A 14,353-nucleotide genomic window follows, 5' to 3' on the forward strand; every position below is an offset into this window, starting at 1 on the left:
ATTTGTGCAGTTCATGGAAAATCTGAAAAACATCAAACTATGTCCTGTGGTACATTAACAACACAGTAAACTGAAGCACAAGACAGAAACACAGAGTAGAACTCTATGGGACTTCCTTTTCTTTAAGACATGCGAGTTGTTTAACTATTGCCCACAAACAGCCGATCATCAGCTGAACTGGAAATCATGTGAGACAATCATTATGTCCTCTAACAGGGGGTGGACAGGTGAAGACAGATCCAGCAAAGGTCAAAGCAGTGCAGGAATGGCCTGTTCCTAAGCCATGAAGGGAACTCTCCTGCTTCCTTGGGTTTGCTAACTTTTACCGACACTTCATCAGAAACTACAGTCAAGTTGCTGCTCCCTTCACTCGTCTCACCTCCTCTAAGGTACCATTCACCTGGCCCTGGGAGGCCCACACTGTCTTCACTAAATTAAAGCAGCTATTCGCCTCTGCCCCATTCTTATTCACCCAGGTACTAATAAGCAGTTCATTGTGGACGTCGACGCATCAGACGTAGCAGTAGGGGCACTGCTATCCCACAGATGCGAACCTCAAGGTAAACGCCAGCTCTATTTATGTCACCTCACCCCCACCAAGCAAAACTATGACGTGGGGGATAGAGAGCTTCTGGAAATTATAAATTATCCCTGGAATAATGGCATCCCTGGCTGGAAGGAGACAAACAGCCGTTTCTCATATGGACAGATTACAAAAATCTAACTTATCTCTGAAACGAGAGATAGAGATTTCCAGCAAGCTCACTGGTCTCTGTTTTTCATCCAAGTTAATGTCTCTCTCTCTCCTACCACCCAGGCTCTCAGAATACCAAGCCAGGAGCACTTTCCCGCCAGTATTCCTCGGATAATGAACAATCCTTCCCCAGCTCCCATTCTACCTGCCACCTGCAGGGTGGGTGCTCTCACCTGGGATATTGAGGAGGTCAGAACCCCAAAGTTTTTATCAGCGTATGTGGCCTATATCAGAAATATTTCTTAGTATTCCTGTGTTTCTGTATTTGAGTAATTAGCTTTTCTTGTTACCTTGTATTCATGTTTCTGTTTGTGTACTAAAAGTCTTCATGTTTTCTTGTTTGTTTTCTCCCTTGACTCTGCTTCTAGTATTTGTTAGTTATTTGGATTGTTATCTACATGGCTCAATTATTTGTTGAAAAACAATTAAACCCATCTACCAAGTTTGGCATTCATCAGTTGATGGAGGCCTATGTATGACTTCAGTTCTGTTTTCTGCCAATTCAAATTGGCTGACAAATAAAAGGTCATCTGAAAATGTTTTTAATGTCTTGGTCTGAAGATTATCTGCAAGTTTTGGTGAACATTGGAAAAACTTGTGGCCTGTGCAAAACATTTAACCTTTTTTCATAAACCTCATTATGAAGATGGAGCATTTAAGTTTTACTAATAATACTTTAGACCTATTTTATAGGTCTATATTATAATATTTATCTTAGTCTCAGATCATGAGCTTAGTTGCAATTCTAAAAATGTAAGTGCCAATTGTGCTCTATGTTTGTAAAGTGTCCACAGCTTCAGTAACTACCAGTGATGCAATCTGATATCAGACTGTCTCTGTTTGACAGAAACAGGATCAAACAGATAAAGACTTAGGGCAGGATTAAAGCTGTTTAATGTTTGGTGAAGGTCAATCATACCTTAGATCATTTCACTGTGTCAAGAACCACAAGTGCAGACTCCTGAGGCAAACAGAATAAACTGAACATGTACCGTTATTATGAAGATGAAGATTCAAAACAAAGTTATTAACTCCATAGAAAGACTAAGGTGAAGGAAGGAAACCCGCAAACCTAACTGTGACTAGAAAAAGACACATATCCCCCATAATGACATCTTGTCATTGGCTCCTTGTTAAATCCAGAATTAAATTTAAAGTGCTTTTCTGCACAAATAAAATCTTGAATGGGCACCATCAAATCAACCATCAAAGATCTCATGGTACGTTATCATCCTAACAGAGCACTTTGCTTGCAGACTGGGCAGGGCCAGCTGCAAGCAAAGTGGGCCTTGCTTTTTAGCCATTTTAACTTTGTTATTACCTTTGTTATTACCATGTCTCTTTTTAAAGGGTCCAAAAGTAACTGGACAATTGATTCAAAGACAATTTCATGGGCAGGTGTGAACAGTTCCTTTATTATGTCATTATCAATTAAACAGATAAAAGGTTTGGAGTTGATTTGAGGTGTGGTGCTTGCATTTGGAAGATTTTGCTGTGAGCAGACAACATGCAGTCAAATGAGCTCTCATTGCAGGTGAAACAAACCATCTGAGAAATTGCTACAATATTACCAAAACTACAGTTTGGTACATCCTGGGTAACAAAGAAAGCACTGGTGAGCTCAGTAACACAAAAAGACCTGGACGACCATGGAAAACAACAAAGGTGGATGATCGCAGAATCATTTTCATGATGAAGAGAAACCTCTTCACAACACCCATCCAAGTGAACAACACTCCCCAGGGAGTATGTCGATATCCAAATCTACCATAAAGAGAAGACTGCATGAAAGTAAATACAGAAGCTTCACTGCAAGGTGCAAGCAACTCATAACCCTCAAATCAGGGTAGCTGGAGAGAACCCACGCAAACTGCACACAGAAAGGCCTTGGCCAGAGGGTGGAGTCAAACTGAAGACCTTCTTCTTGTGAGACAACGGCGCTAATCACTGCGCCACTATTGTTATGTACGTTGCTATATACACCCCAGTTAAAACTAATCCTGTAGCATGGCTGTTCTGCAAGAAACTGATTTGAATGTGTTTTTTGCAGAATTATCTGCTTTTGCAACTTTTTTCATCCATTCACCCAAAAGAACAAAAGCATTAGCAGATACTCAGATCACCAAATACACTAGCCACTGACTACTTGTTGGAATTTTGAAAGCATGCCGTTTGTGAATGCTGTTTGGAAGAAATGTGTGGATGTCAAAGACTGTCTGCATAAAACAGTCTTTGAGAGCCACATGTCTGGACCAAAATGGGATGGGAACATATTACTTTACATAAAGCTTATGGCCTTTCCATGTATCTGGATGGATAATAAATTTGTATAGTGTTGTAGTTTTGATCTAATGCTAGTGATTGATAAAGCAGATGCAATAGCACATAAGAAGAAGACTGGAAAAAACAATAGTGTAGCTGCAATGAAGGAGACTGGATGTGCAATCAAAATTTGGCCAGGTGCAAATAAAGGTAAACTAGAAACTAACCTGGGGTACTGGGCCCAGTATCAAGTCTCTGTACTACTGTAGTGAGAGCTTGGTTCGAATTTCCCCAGAATTCCTCTCTCTCTGATGGATATCCAACCCGTGGGGCATACACACTGACAACATTTCATCACATATTCAATTTTCAGCTTCAAACTCATGATCCTGTCTGACACTTGCTTTACCTCCACACTACTGTTCACATCCTCTTCTTAAAGATCACCCCTACTCTATTTTTTTCCGATCTACACCATGATAGAATAATTTGAATCAACATTCAATACTCCTGGCCTTGCTTTCATTACATGTGGTCTCTTGCACATACAATATTCCTGCTTTCTTTCTCTCCATCAACCAGCTTTCTCTCTTTACCAGTCATAGTTTCTACACTCAAAGTCCCTACACTACTCCACCTCCACACTACACACACTGCCTTTCCTTCTCTCTCACTGCCTCCAAACTTTTGTCTTTGCCCAGCAGTAGCACACTTTCCACTGGAGCCATGTTGACCAGTTAACCTCGGCCCCGACCAGTTCGGTATGGAAATCTTGATGATTTACATGTTTGATTTAGTGAAGATCTTTTTGGCACTAGGAGTAGATTGGCTTGTGGCCCAGCAAAAACTTTATTCTGGTTTTGTACCCACAAAAATAATCCATGAAGCAGAGTGGACTTATATGCTCTGAAGCCTCTTATTGCTGTTTTTTACTATGCTGCTGTCAGCAAAAACCATGAACTTCAAATTAAGAAGTTCAGAGTTTAAATATATAACCACACTGTCTTCAAGAATTTGACACATTTTTAATGAAATTAATATGTCAAATATTTTCAGTTTCATGCTTTGATCCTCAGACAAAGGTGATCTTATCAAATATAACAATTCAAATCTCACTTCCACTTAGCAACATTTGTCCATATGTGTACATTGCATAGGGATTAATATCAGAATGAATGAATTTTATTCAAAATGAATGCTCATTTGTGCTGTTAAAAAGATGTGGTGTCTGCCATCTGCAGGTTAACAGGTGAGAACGTCGGAGTTACTTTAAATATCACAGACTTGACCTGTGATGCTTGGTTGCTTCTCTACTTTTGAGATTTTACTTGGATCATTTCCTGGAAACTGAATCTTTGTGCCACAAGTTACACAACAAAGTGAGGAGGAAGGACAGGATGGATCAGAGAAAAGTGGAGCGGGTGAGGAGGGTGAGGAGGCCCTGCTCTCTTTGTGGCTCCCACAGAACCATCTCCAATTACAGGACAAAGGCAACTCATTCAGGCTTCAAGCGCCAACTCTGCAGCTTTGCATGTCTAATGAGTGTTTTGCTGAATACTAAGCGGACCCCTGGGTGCTGCAGAGGCCTCACCCTCCCTCCCCCATGCACCACCTACATCACAAAGTTGCTCCTGTACCGCTCTGCACTGGGACATCTCAGCTTCACCTCCTCTCTCTGAAGACAACAGCCCCAGTCCTTTCCATAACAGAGTCAAAACATAGGCAAGCCAAACTATGAGATGCAAAATAGGGTTGCAGTACAAAGACTAAGGAATAGTGGATGCTAATGTTGCTTATGCTGGCTGGATATTTAGGGTGGGGTCTAAAACGAATATAAAGGGCTCACCTACAATACAACGATTCAGAACATGATGGAGTGAGTGTCTCCGCATTACAGTGAAAATATAACAGTTTTTCACATCACAGACGCGGGTAGGTTGCTACAAGTTAAACAGAAAAATGCAATCTGAAATGCATAAAGGCCTTCTGGTGTTGTTGCTTTAGCTTTAAGCCACACTGCAAAACAGCCAGAAGTTCTTCATGGGAACTCCCACTTCATGGACTTCCTGGTTCCTAGGACGCACATTGTAAAGGGGTGATTGTGGCTCAAGAGTTAGCAGTTCGTCTTGTAACCGGAAGGCTGCCGGTTCGAGCCGCGGCTCCGACAGTCTCGGTCGTTGTGTCGTTGGGCAAGACACTTCACCCGTTGCCTACTACTGGTGGTGGTCAGAGGGCCCAGTGGCGCCAGTGTCCGGCAGCCTCCCCTCTGTCAGTGCGTCCCAGGGCAGCGTGTGTGTGGCTACAATGTAGCTTGCCATAACCAGTGTGTGCGTGTGAATGGGTGAAGGACTGAATGTAGTGTAAAGCGCTTTGGGGTCCTTAGGGACTAAGTAAAGCGCTATACAATTACAGACCATTTGCCATTTTAAAGAAAGGTGGGCACAGAGGACTGGAGAAAGTAGATTTGACTTGGGAGACATGAAACATGTTGTAGAGCTTCATGTTACAGGGCAATTTTAACTGGACAGAAACGGGATGGACTAGAGACTCGAATTCAAAAAGACTGATATAGCTGGGGTTGAGTTTTTTAGGTTCTGACTTGAGAGGAATGCGCTTTGTGGACAGCCAGACCTTCTGGCCAGGGTAATAGCAGGGCACAGAGGTACAACAAAGGTCAGTGAGGTGCTTATTTTGCTCCTTTGTCCGTAAAAGGGCTGCCTGGCTGACCCTCCAGATCCTGCGACAACGGCAGACAGATGAGTTGCAGAAGATGTCAATGAATTATAGGCATACTCAATCCATGAAAACTTTTAGTTTACACGCAACACATTGATGGACTTCCTCCAGGTCCTAATTCGCCCTCTCCAGATGGAACAGAACTCCTTCCAGCCTTGTAAAGTGAAAGGAAGGGAGGTTGGAGAGGGCAACAAAATGCACAGCTTTTGAAAAGTTTTCCCCTCTGAGGGAGGCAGGCCAGTGACGAAATCCTTTGGGATGTGGGACCAAGGTCGCCCCGAGGTCGGAAGAGTATGTAGTAGACCAGCTGGAGGTGAACCAAGTGATTTGTTTCGAGCGCAAACAGTACATACGGAAACATACTCTCGAACATCTTTGACCAGGGATATGCACCACAATAAAGGTTGAACTAGAGTGATGGTGAGCGTTTCTGACAAGCGACTCTACTTCCCAGGTAAGGGAGCCCACAATGCAAGAGAGATGCAGGAAGATGGCCAGTAAGTAATAGTGAAGTGTGTCAAAAAATAAAGTGGTGCCTTTTTTGTTCTGGCAACAATGATGTCCATGCATTATCATTCCTCTGTGAAATGAGTTTAGCAGACCTTTATCCCATCCTTAATATGACTGCTCCAACAGGTTATGAGCCCAGGAGGGAGATTGGAGGCAGATATGCTTCGACAGAGATGAGCTATGGGAGACGAAGTTTCTAGGTCACGTGCGTTTACTGGGTTTGAAGGATGCCATACTGAGAGATGCCAATGATGGAGAAAGAGATGAAAATGCAGAGAAAAATGAAGACGCCTATGCTGAACTGATACAGTTTTTGAATAACAAGAGTCTTTCCCTCATTATGAGAGAAACGGCGGAAGTTGAGATACTGAGAGAGCATTAAGCAGGTAAAGGGAAGATATGAGTGATTAGCCTCTGATGATCCTGAAAGGTTTGCCCAAATCGTTTAAACTGCTTGCAATACACTTAACACAAAGTGATAAGAAGACGGCTTTGATTTAAACTCTCCAAGAGTTAAGGAGTTATTAGAATACAGAAAAAATTCAACAGCAGTTCCACCTGCGGTAATGTGATGGATGCCAGCGTCCCTGTAAGGAGGAACAAAGATAACTCCGAAGTTCTGTTAACCTGCTGTAACTGCGGCCAAAAAGGATACAAAGCATAAAATGTGCTGCTGAGCGCAGAAGACAAACGAAGGTGCACTTTGCAGAAGCTCCACTCAGAGATTCAAACTGCAGATGAAGTTTGATGAAGTGCAAAAACAAACAAGTGACACTGAATTCAACAATTTTACATTCAAAATAAGTGAATGTCAAGTTCATGGACTGAAACAAAGAAGGCTTCTGGTCAATACTGGGGGACAAAATCACACGAATTAATGGACATATAAATGTTTAAGAACTTTGATGACACAAACCACAAGAACGTTCTTTGGATTTGGGTAACAGAGCAAGAACAAGTGGGATTGCATGGAAGAGGAGTGCTGCAGAGTTGTACCCGAGAGTCAGGTGAAAGCAACACTGAGATAAGCACTGTACACACCATTGTTTCAACAGGACGGCTTCTCTGGCAAAGCAGCGAAGACCAACAGTTTCCGAGAGGGGTACAACCAACTCATCCACAAGAATGGTGCACATTTCAACATCAAAGTGTATGATAGACTTTACTATCTGAACACCGAGTGAAGACAATGATAATAGTGTCAGACTTGCTATGATATTCAGACATGGCAGAAGATTTTGGGTCACTATACGTACGATGATGTGTCAAAGTTAGAGAAGGTAACAGAGGGAATGCAAATTAAAGGTAAGACAGATGAATCGAGGCCACTGAGAAATCAATAGCTGATGTGGCCCTTTGTGGTAAAATAAGGTGTATAAGGTCAGATAATAGGACAGAGCTTCCAGCAAAAGACTTTGAGTAAGCTTACTAAGTAAGCTTAGTAAGAATGCCATAAGATATGAAACTTTATGCTGTAATGACTGCTGCAGTAATTTGCAACAGGTGTTATAACAAACGTGTAGGACAGACCCATACTACATGCTTACTGTGAAAAAAGCCTAATCTTTCAAGGATGAAAGTGTTTTGATCAGTTTGCTATGCATACAAAATCCTTAAAAACAGACTAGTGAAGTTTGTTACAAGAGATGTTGTTGAATGACAAACCCAAACTGATCTGGAAACGTGATGTCGATACACGTGGGAAGAGATTAGAATCCCCCATGGTAAAGAGTGATCAGGTTGATGAAAATCCAGGGGAGATACAAGGGCTTCAAACTGAGACACTGGAGAGTGACACTGTGGCAGGGCAGGAAGAAAACTGTCAAAGCATGCGCCATCCTCAGAGAGACAGGAAAAGCCCACATTACCTGAAGGACTACAAGTGCAAAGTGAATTGTGGGGATGATACAGCAACACCACCACTACAGAGCAACATCCCCCAAACCTTCGAGGAAGCCACAAGTTCATCAAAATGAAAGATTTGGGCTGAGGCTATGAAGGAAGAAATAGATTCACTAAAAGAAAACACCATATTCACATTGACCACACTTCCAGTGGGTTTATACAGATAACTCAGATGGGACCGAAACATATAAGCTGGAAAAGGCTGCAGCAAGGTGGCAGGAACAGACTATAAGGACGCTTTCTCCAACTGCGAATATGACTTCGGTATAGAGCTTAATGCAACTGGCTTCCCAGTATCACTTAGAGCTTCATGAGATGGATGTCAAAACAGTTTATCTGCATGCTCCAATAGACTGTGAGGTGTATATGGAGCAACCTGGAGGATTTCAAAGCAAGTCAGAGAAAGGTGAAAGACTTGTCTGCAAACTGAATAAGTCACTGTATGGTTTGAAACAGTCAGGGAGAAACTGGAACAAGGGCTTGCATGACCACCCCAGTGAAAATGGTTTTTCACAGAAACCTGCTGATCACTGTGTCTATAGTAGACAGTCTGAGAATGAAACGGTAATTCTGATAATTTGAGTTGATGTGATTATCGCTGCAAATAACAGGGATACACTAAGCACTATAAAATAAATGGTGAGGGAAAATTTTAAGATGAAAGGCTTTGGAAGACTTAAACATTTCCTAGGCATTGACTTTAGACAGCGAACGAGAAATGAGAATGAACCAAGATACTGGAGAGGTTTGTACATGTACAAGACCTGATTTAAGTTGGATTGTCAGGAAACTATCACAATACCTATCAGGACCAAGGTACTTAAACGGAAATATACAACAAGAGTTGTGTTATAAGAAAGGGGAAGAAAAACATGTAGCAAATAGTGATGCTATTTGGCCACAGACCTAAATGACTGACAAAGCACAACAGGATACTGTTTTAGTCTGTGGTTGGTATGGTTGGTATGGTTGCAGAGGTTTTGACTAAGCCTGTGAAAAAGTTAAAAAGTTGAAAAATTTGTAGCTTATACAAACAAACACCCAGAGGAGAGGAGGATGGACGAATGATGCCTGCAGAGAGAGATTCAGTAATGTATTTTTACATTGTATCGAGTTCAGGTTAGAGTACCACCTCATTGTGCTTGGGGTTACTATGGCAAATTGATAGAAAGCCCCATGAGATCATTTGTATGCCACACAAATAACACAACAATGGAGGACGTCAAGGGAATGCAGTATACCTGCTGCTGAAGTGATGGGTCTGCTCCTCATTGTTGGACCAAGGTGTTGGTTTGTGTACAGCTATTTCGGTTGTTGCCAGGTTTCAAAACTGTGTTAGACTTTTGTGAAGGAGTTGCTGTCATTATTATTCATCAATTAACACCAGTGACTGGCCAGTTGGTGGCAAGAAGTTACATATAACACATCATGGCTGGTTGGGTTCAAGCATAGAAACTACTTGGCTGAAGTTAGAAAAAGATGGTCTCAGTCCACCCACCCTGACCTCCTGGTGTCAACATGTTCCTTAATGCTCCTCCACAGACAGTGTGCATATGAGTATAGCCCTACCTTTCTTATCTATCTACACGTGCTGTTTAAGTCTGTCTGTTTCTCTGCTTTCAGTTATTGTTATTTCTTCCTGTTTTTTGTTGGTACTTATTTGACTCTTGAGCGCTGCATTTAATTAACTCCTTTTGTGTTACTTTTTTATAGCTGTATCTCATCACCCTGCTGTGGTCATTACATGAATATCTAAATTATGAAATCATGACTGATGCAATGAAAAAAGTTAGATTTAATTTCATTAGTCAGATAAACTGTTTTTTGGTTGTTGTTTTTTTTATTTCTTTATTATAAAAAGCAGGACATGGTTTTACAGCAGGACATTAGTGTGTATGGAAGCAAACTCATAGTGTTTATTGTCAGCATTAGAAACCAGTGATAGGATCAAAAGATCCCGAATGGCAGATGGTTTTGGAGCGTTTCCTCTGTGGTGTTTGTTGTGAACACAAGATTCTTTTGAAAAGATCACACAGATCAACCACATAGATTTTACTTCGTGTTGAAGGGCATGGGAGTCTGAGAGAACAGCAACAATTATACAACACTCTATGAGCAAGCACTTTGCAATAGTTTTAAAGAAAACCTTTTTCTAAACCTTTCTCTTTTTTTGTAATCTTGTCCTGTCTGGCAACTTTTGCAATCAGAATTGTGATCTGAATGCAAGGTGGTGCCGAACACATTGTGCTTTGCAAGAAAAATTTCTACAGGCTCATCTTGTATATGTGAATCTTTTATCTGTTGATTTATTTATTTCTTTTGTGTTATTTCAGATATTACATTATATGTGGTACGGTATGACGATGTTCAAGGCAAGACAGGCAAGAGAAAAAGAAGGGGAGGTAGGTAGAAATGCTGCATCTGTAAGAGACAAAAAAACGCAAAAAAACAAAACAAAACAAACAAACTGCACCTGGAACACAAAAAATGAGAAAATACACAGATGTATAAATCAACAATCTTCCTATAGTGTGTGTGAGAGACACAGAGAGAGAGAGTGTGAGTTTGAGTGTGTCTTGTGGGGCAAAGATTTATTTGCTGCTTTGTACATTGTTTGTGCAGTTCTGAGGTCAACCAAATCCTTAAATTTAAGAATATTAACTCCTCAGCCTCCCTGGGAAAGTCTATACCAGGGTGCTGGAAAGGAGGGTCCATCTGTTATTTGAACCTCGGATACAGGAGGAACAATGTGGTTTTCGTCCTGGTTGTGAAACACTGGGCCAGGTCTTTATCCTCTTAATGATACTTGAGGATGCATGGCAGTTTGCCCAACGAGTCTACGTATGTTTTGTGGACCTGGAGAAGGCATTCGACCGTGTCCCTTGGAGTGTCCTGTGGGAGGTGCTTAGGGAGTATAGGGTGTCTAGCCCATTGCTACAGGCCATTCGATCCTTATACAACCGTTGCAGGAGATTGGTCCGCATAGCTGGCAAGAAGTCGGACTCATTTCCAGTGGGTGATAGACTCCACCAGACCTGCCCTTTGTCACAGATTCTGATCGTAATCTTTATGGACAGAATTTCTAGGCATGGCCATGTGGCGGAAGGCTTTCACTTGGGTGGTCTCAGAATCTCATCTCTGCTTTTCGCAGATGATGTGGTTATGTTAGATTCATCGGGTGAAGGCCTCCAGCTCACACTGGAACGGTTCGCAGTCGAGTGTGAAGCAGTGGGAATGAGAATCAGCAACTCCAAATCTGAGGCCATGGTTCTCAGCTGGAAAAGGATGGAGTGCCCACCCAGGGTCAGGGACGACTTCCTGCCCCAAGTGGAGGAGTTTAAGTATCTTGGGGTCTTGTTCACTAGTGATGGGAGAAGGGAGCCTCAGATCGACAGACGGATTGGTGCTGCGGCTGCAGTGATGCGGATGCTGTACTGGTCCGTCATGGTGAAGAGAGATCTGAGTGTAAAAGCGAAGCTCTCAATTTACCGGTCAAGCTACGTCTCTACCCTCACCTATGGTCACGAGCTGTGGGTAGTGACCGAAAGAACGAGATCGCGGATACAAGCGGCAGAAATGAGCTTCCTCAGAAGGATGGCTTATCTCTCCCTTAGAGATAGGGTGAAAAGTTCCGCCATCGGGGAGGGGCTCAGAGTAGAGCCGCTGCTCCTCCACATCGAAAGGAGCCAGCTGAGGTGGTTCGGGCATCTGATAAGGATGCCTCTTGGGGACCTCCTAGTTGAGGTGTTCCGGGCATGTCCCACTGGGAGGAGGCCCCAGGGCAGAGCCAGGACATGCTAGAGAGATTATATCTCTCAGCTTGCCTGGGAACGCCTTGGTGTTCCCCCTGACAAGCTGGAGGAGGTGGCCGAGGAGAGGGAGGTCTGGCCTTCTCTGCTTAGGCTGCTGTCCCAGTGACCCGGCCCCGGATAAGTGGAAGAAGATGGATGAATGGATGGATAAATTTAATAAAAAGTGGATTCTCTTGAAGTGGTTTTATTTATGATCCTTATTGCTCTTTTTTGCAGAATGTATAATGGATGGGTGTGTCTACATGTTTCCCCACACTTCCACAAAATATATCATGTAAGGGAGTATAATAGAACAATACAGAGAATATAACGATGTTCGATTTCTAAGCTCCTTAAACTTGTAGAGAATTACGAGAGACTTTGATATTTTGCCTTTAATATAAGTAATGTGGGGAATCCAGGATAGTTTGTGATGTATTATCACAGCAAGGAATTTTATTTTAGATACTCTGTCTAATTCATTGTTATTTATTTTGAGTTTACTATTAGTAGAATATATGCGATTCCCAAATATTATGAACTGTGCTTTACTCAGGTTCAACGTTAATTTACTATAGTCAAACCAGGTCTTTAGATTATTTAATTCATTTTCTGGTTCATTCAGAAGTTGTTCCAAGTTACTTCCACAGCACAGTAAGTTCGTATCGTCTGCAAATAATATTATTTTCAAAGACTTTGAAATTGCACATACCATATGTCATTAATGTACAATATGAAAAGCAGTGGCCCCAAAACTGATCCTTGGGGAACCCCACACACAACAGGTTTCAATTTTGACTTTATGGATTTATTTTGATAAATTGTTTCTGGTTTTTAAGGTAACTGTTAACCCGTGATAACGCCACCCCTCTGACCCCATATGTGCATAGTTTGTTAAGTAAAAGTTTGTGCTTGATTGTATTTAATGCTTTTTTTAAATCTAAAAAAACTCTGACATCCATGTGTGGTGCTTTTTGGGCCTAAATCCATACTGCTGTCCATATAGTACATTATTTATTGTGATAAAGCAAAGAGATGGGCAGATAGTTTGTGAGGAGATGTTTGTCTCCAGCGTTATGTCATTTTGTAATAACAAATTACAAATGTAGGTAAATGGTTTCACAATACATCCAATGATATTTTAAATTAAATCCATATCAATGTCATCACAGTAGGTAGTTTCTTGGAGTTGAAGGATGTGACTACATCAATATTTTCCTCTTCATCTACTCCCATCATAAACACTGAGTTTGCTACATTAATATTTTTAGTTTTAGAAGGGTGTACAGTTTTTACAATTTCTGTCACGGTCCTCGGTCTTGTGACCCAGTTTTTTGAGTTTTCTGGTATTTTGATATTCATTGTTTATGTTTCACTGTCATTTAGTTGTCCAAAGCTCATTCTAGGTTTCCATGTTAGTTCTTTTGCTGATTAGGTCCCCTTTGTGTTTTCACTCCTGTGTTAAGTGTCCTTCACCCTTCAGGTGTTTAATTATGTCCTTGCCTGATTTTCAGTTTCCCTTTTCCCTCTGTATGTTTCCACAGTGTTCATGCTCCTTGTCAGTCCACAATGTTAAGTCCACGTTGTTGGCTGTCTTGTGTTTCATGTTGTGTAGCTCATGTCATGTCTGTGTATTAATCTGGTTCCTGTTTTACTTTGAAGGGGTCTTGTGTTCCATGTTCATTGTTTTAGTTTCACTTTCAATGTGGCGTCATTACGTTCATTCTAGTCAGCTGTTCCCTCATGTGTTTCCACTTCTCCTAATCACTCCTTGTGTGTATTTAATCTGCGTGTTTCCATTTAGTCATCCTTAGGTCATCTGTTGTACTTGCCTCATGTCATGTCAGTGTTTCTAACGTTTTTCACATGATTGTGTTCAGGGCACGTTCATGTCTTAAGTTTTGGTTTTTCCTCACAGTTTCTATCACGCTCCTGCTCACTATCATGTTCAGGTCAGGTATCATTGTTGTCACAGTTTTGTCATAGTTAATTCATAGTTGCCATAGTCTAGTCTCGCCCAGTTTAGGTTTAGTTTTAGTTCTCGCCACTGTTGATTTTGCCTTGTTGTATGTTCCTGTTTTTCATCAGCTACAATAAACGGCTCGCTTTTAGTTTACCACAGTTTTGTCTTCCTCCGTGTCCTGCTTTTGTGTCCACTTCCTTATCACCGGTGTACCCCGCCTTGACAATTTCTTCAGCCAAGCCAGGACCAACATCGAGGAAAAAAATCATTAAAATTTGCAATTTGTTTTATGTCACTGATCATTGGATTTTGTATTTGGAAATTATTTGCATATTCCAATCCTTTAGTTCCTTAATTTACAATATTATTTAGTACTGTCCATATGTTTTTTTTTTTAATATTATTTTTATTTAAAAATAAAAAGTTTACTGT

General features: G+C 41.4%; 1 long non-coding RNA gene across 1 annotated transcript; it reads left to right on the forward strand.

The window, feature by feature from the left end:
• Positions 1 to 226: 226 nt before the first annotated feature.
• Positions 227 to 1,244, forward strand: LOC120433778. Its single transcript, XR_005608747.1, has 3 exons — positions 227 to 389; positions 477 to 560; positions 818 to 1,244. It is a non-coding gene; the product is annotated as an uncharacterized LOC120433778 (long non-coding RNA).
• The last annotated feature ends 13,109 nt before the right edge of the window (positions 1,245 to 14,353 follow it).

Source organism: Oreochromis aureus, linkage group 17 (genome assembly GCF_013358895.1).
Source record: "Oreochromis aureus strain Israel breed Guangdong linkage group 17, ZZ_aureus, whole genome shotgun sequence".
NCBI classification, from domain to species: domain Eukaryota; kingdom Metazoa; phylum Chordata; class Actinopteri; order Cichliformes; family Cichlidae; genus Oreochromis; species Oreochromis aureus.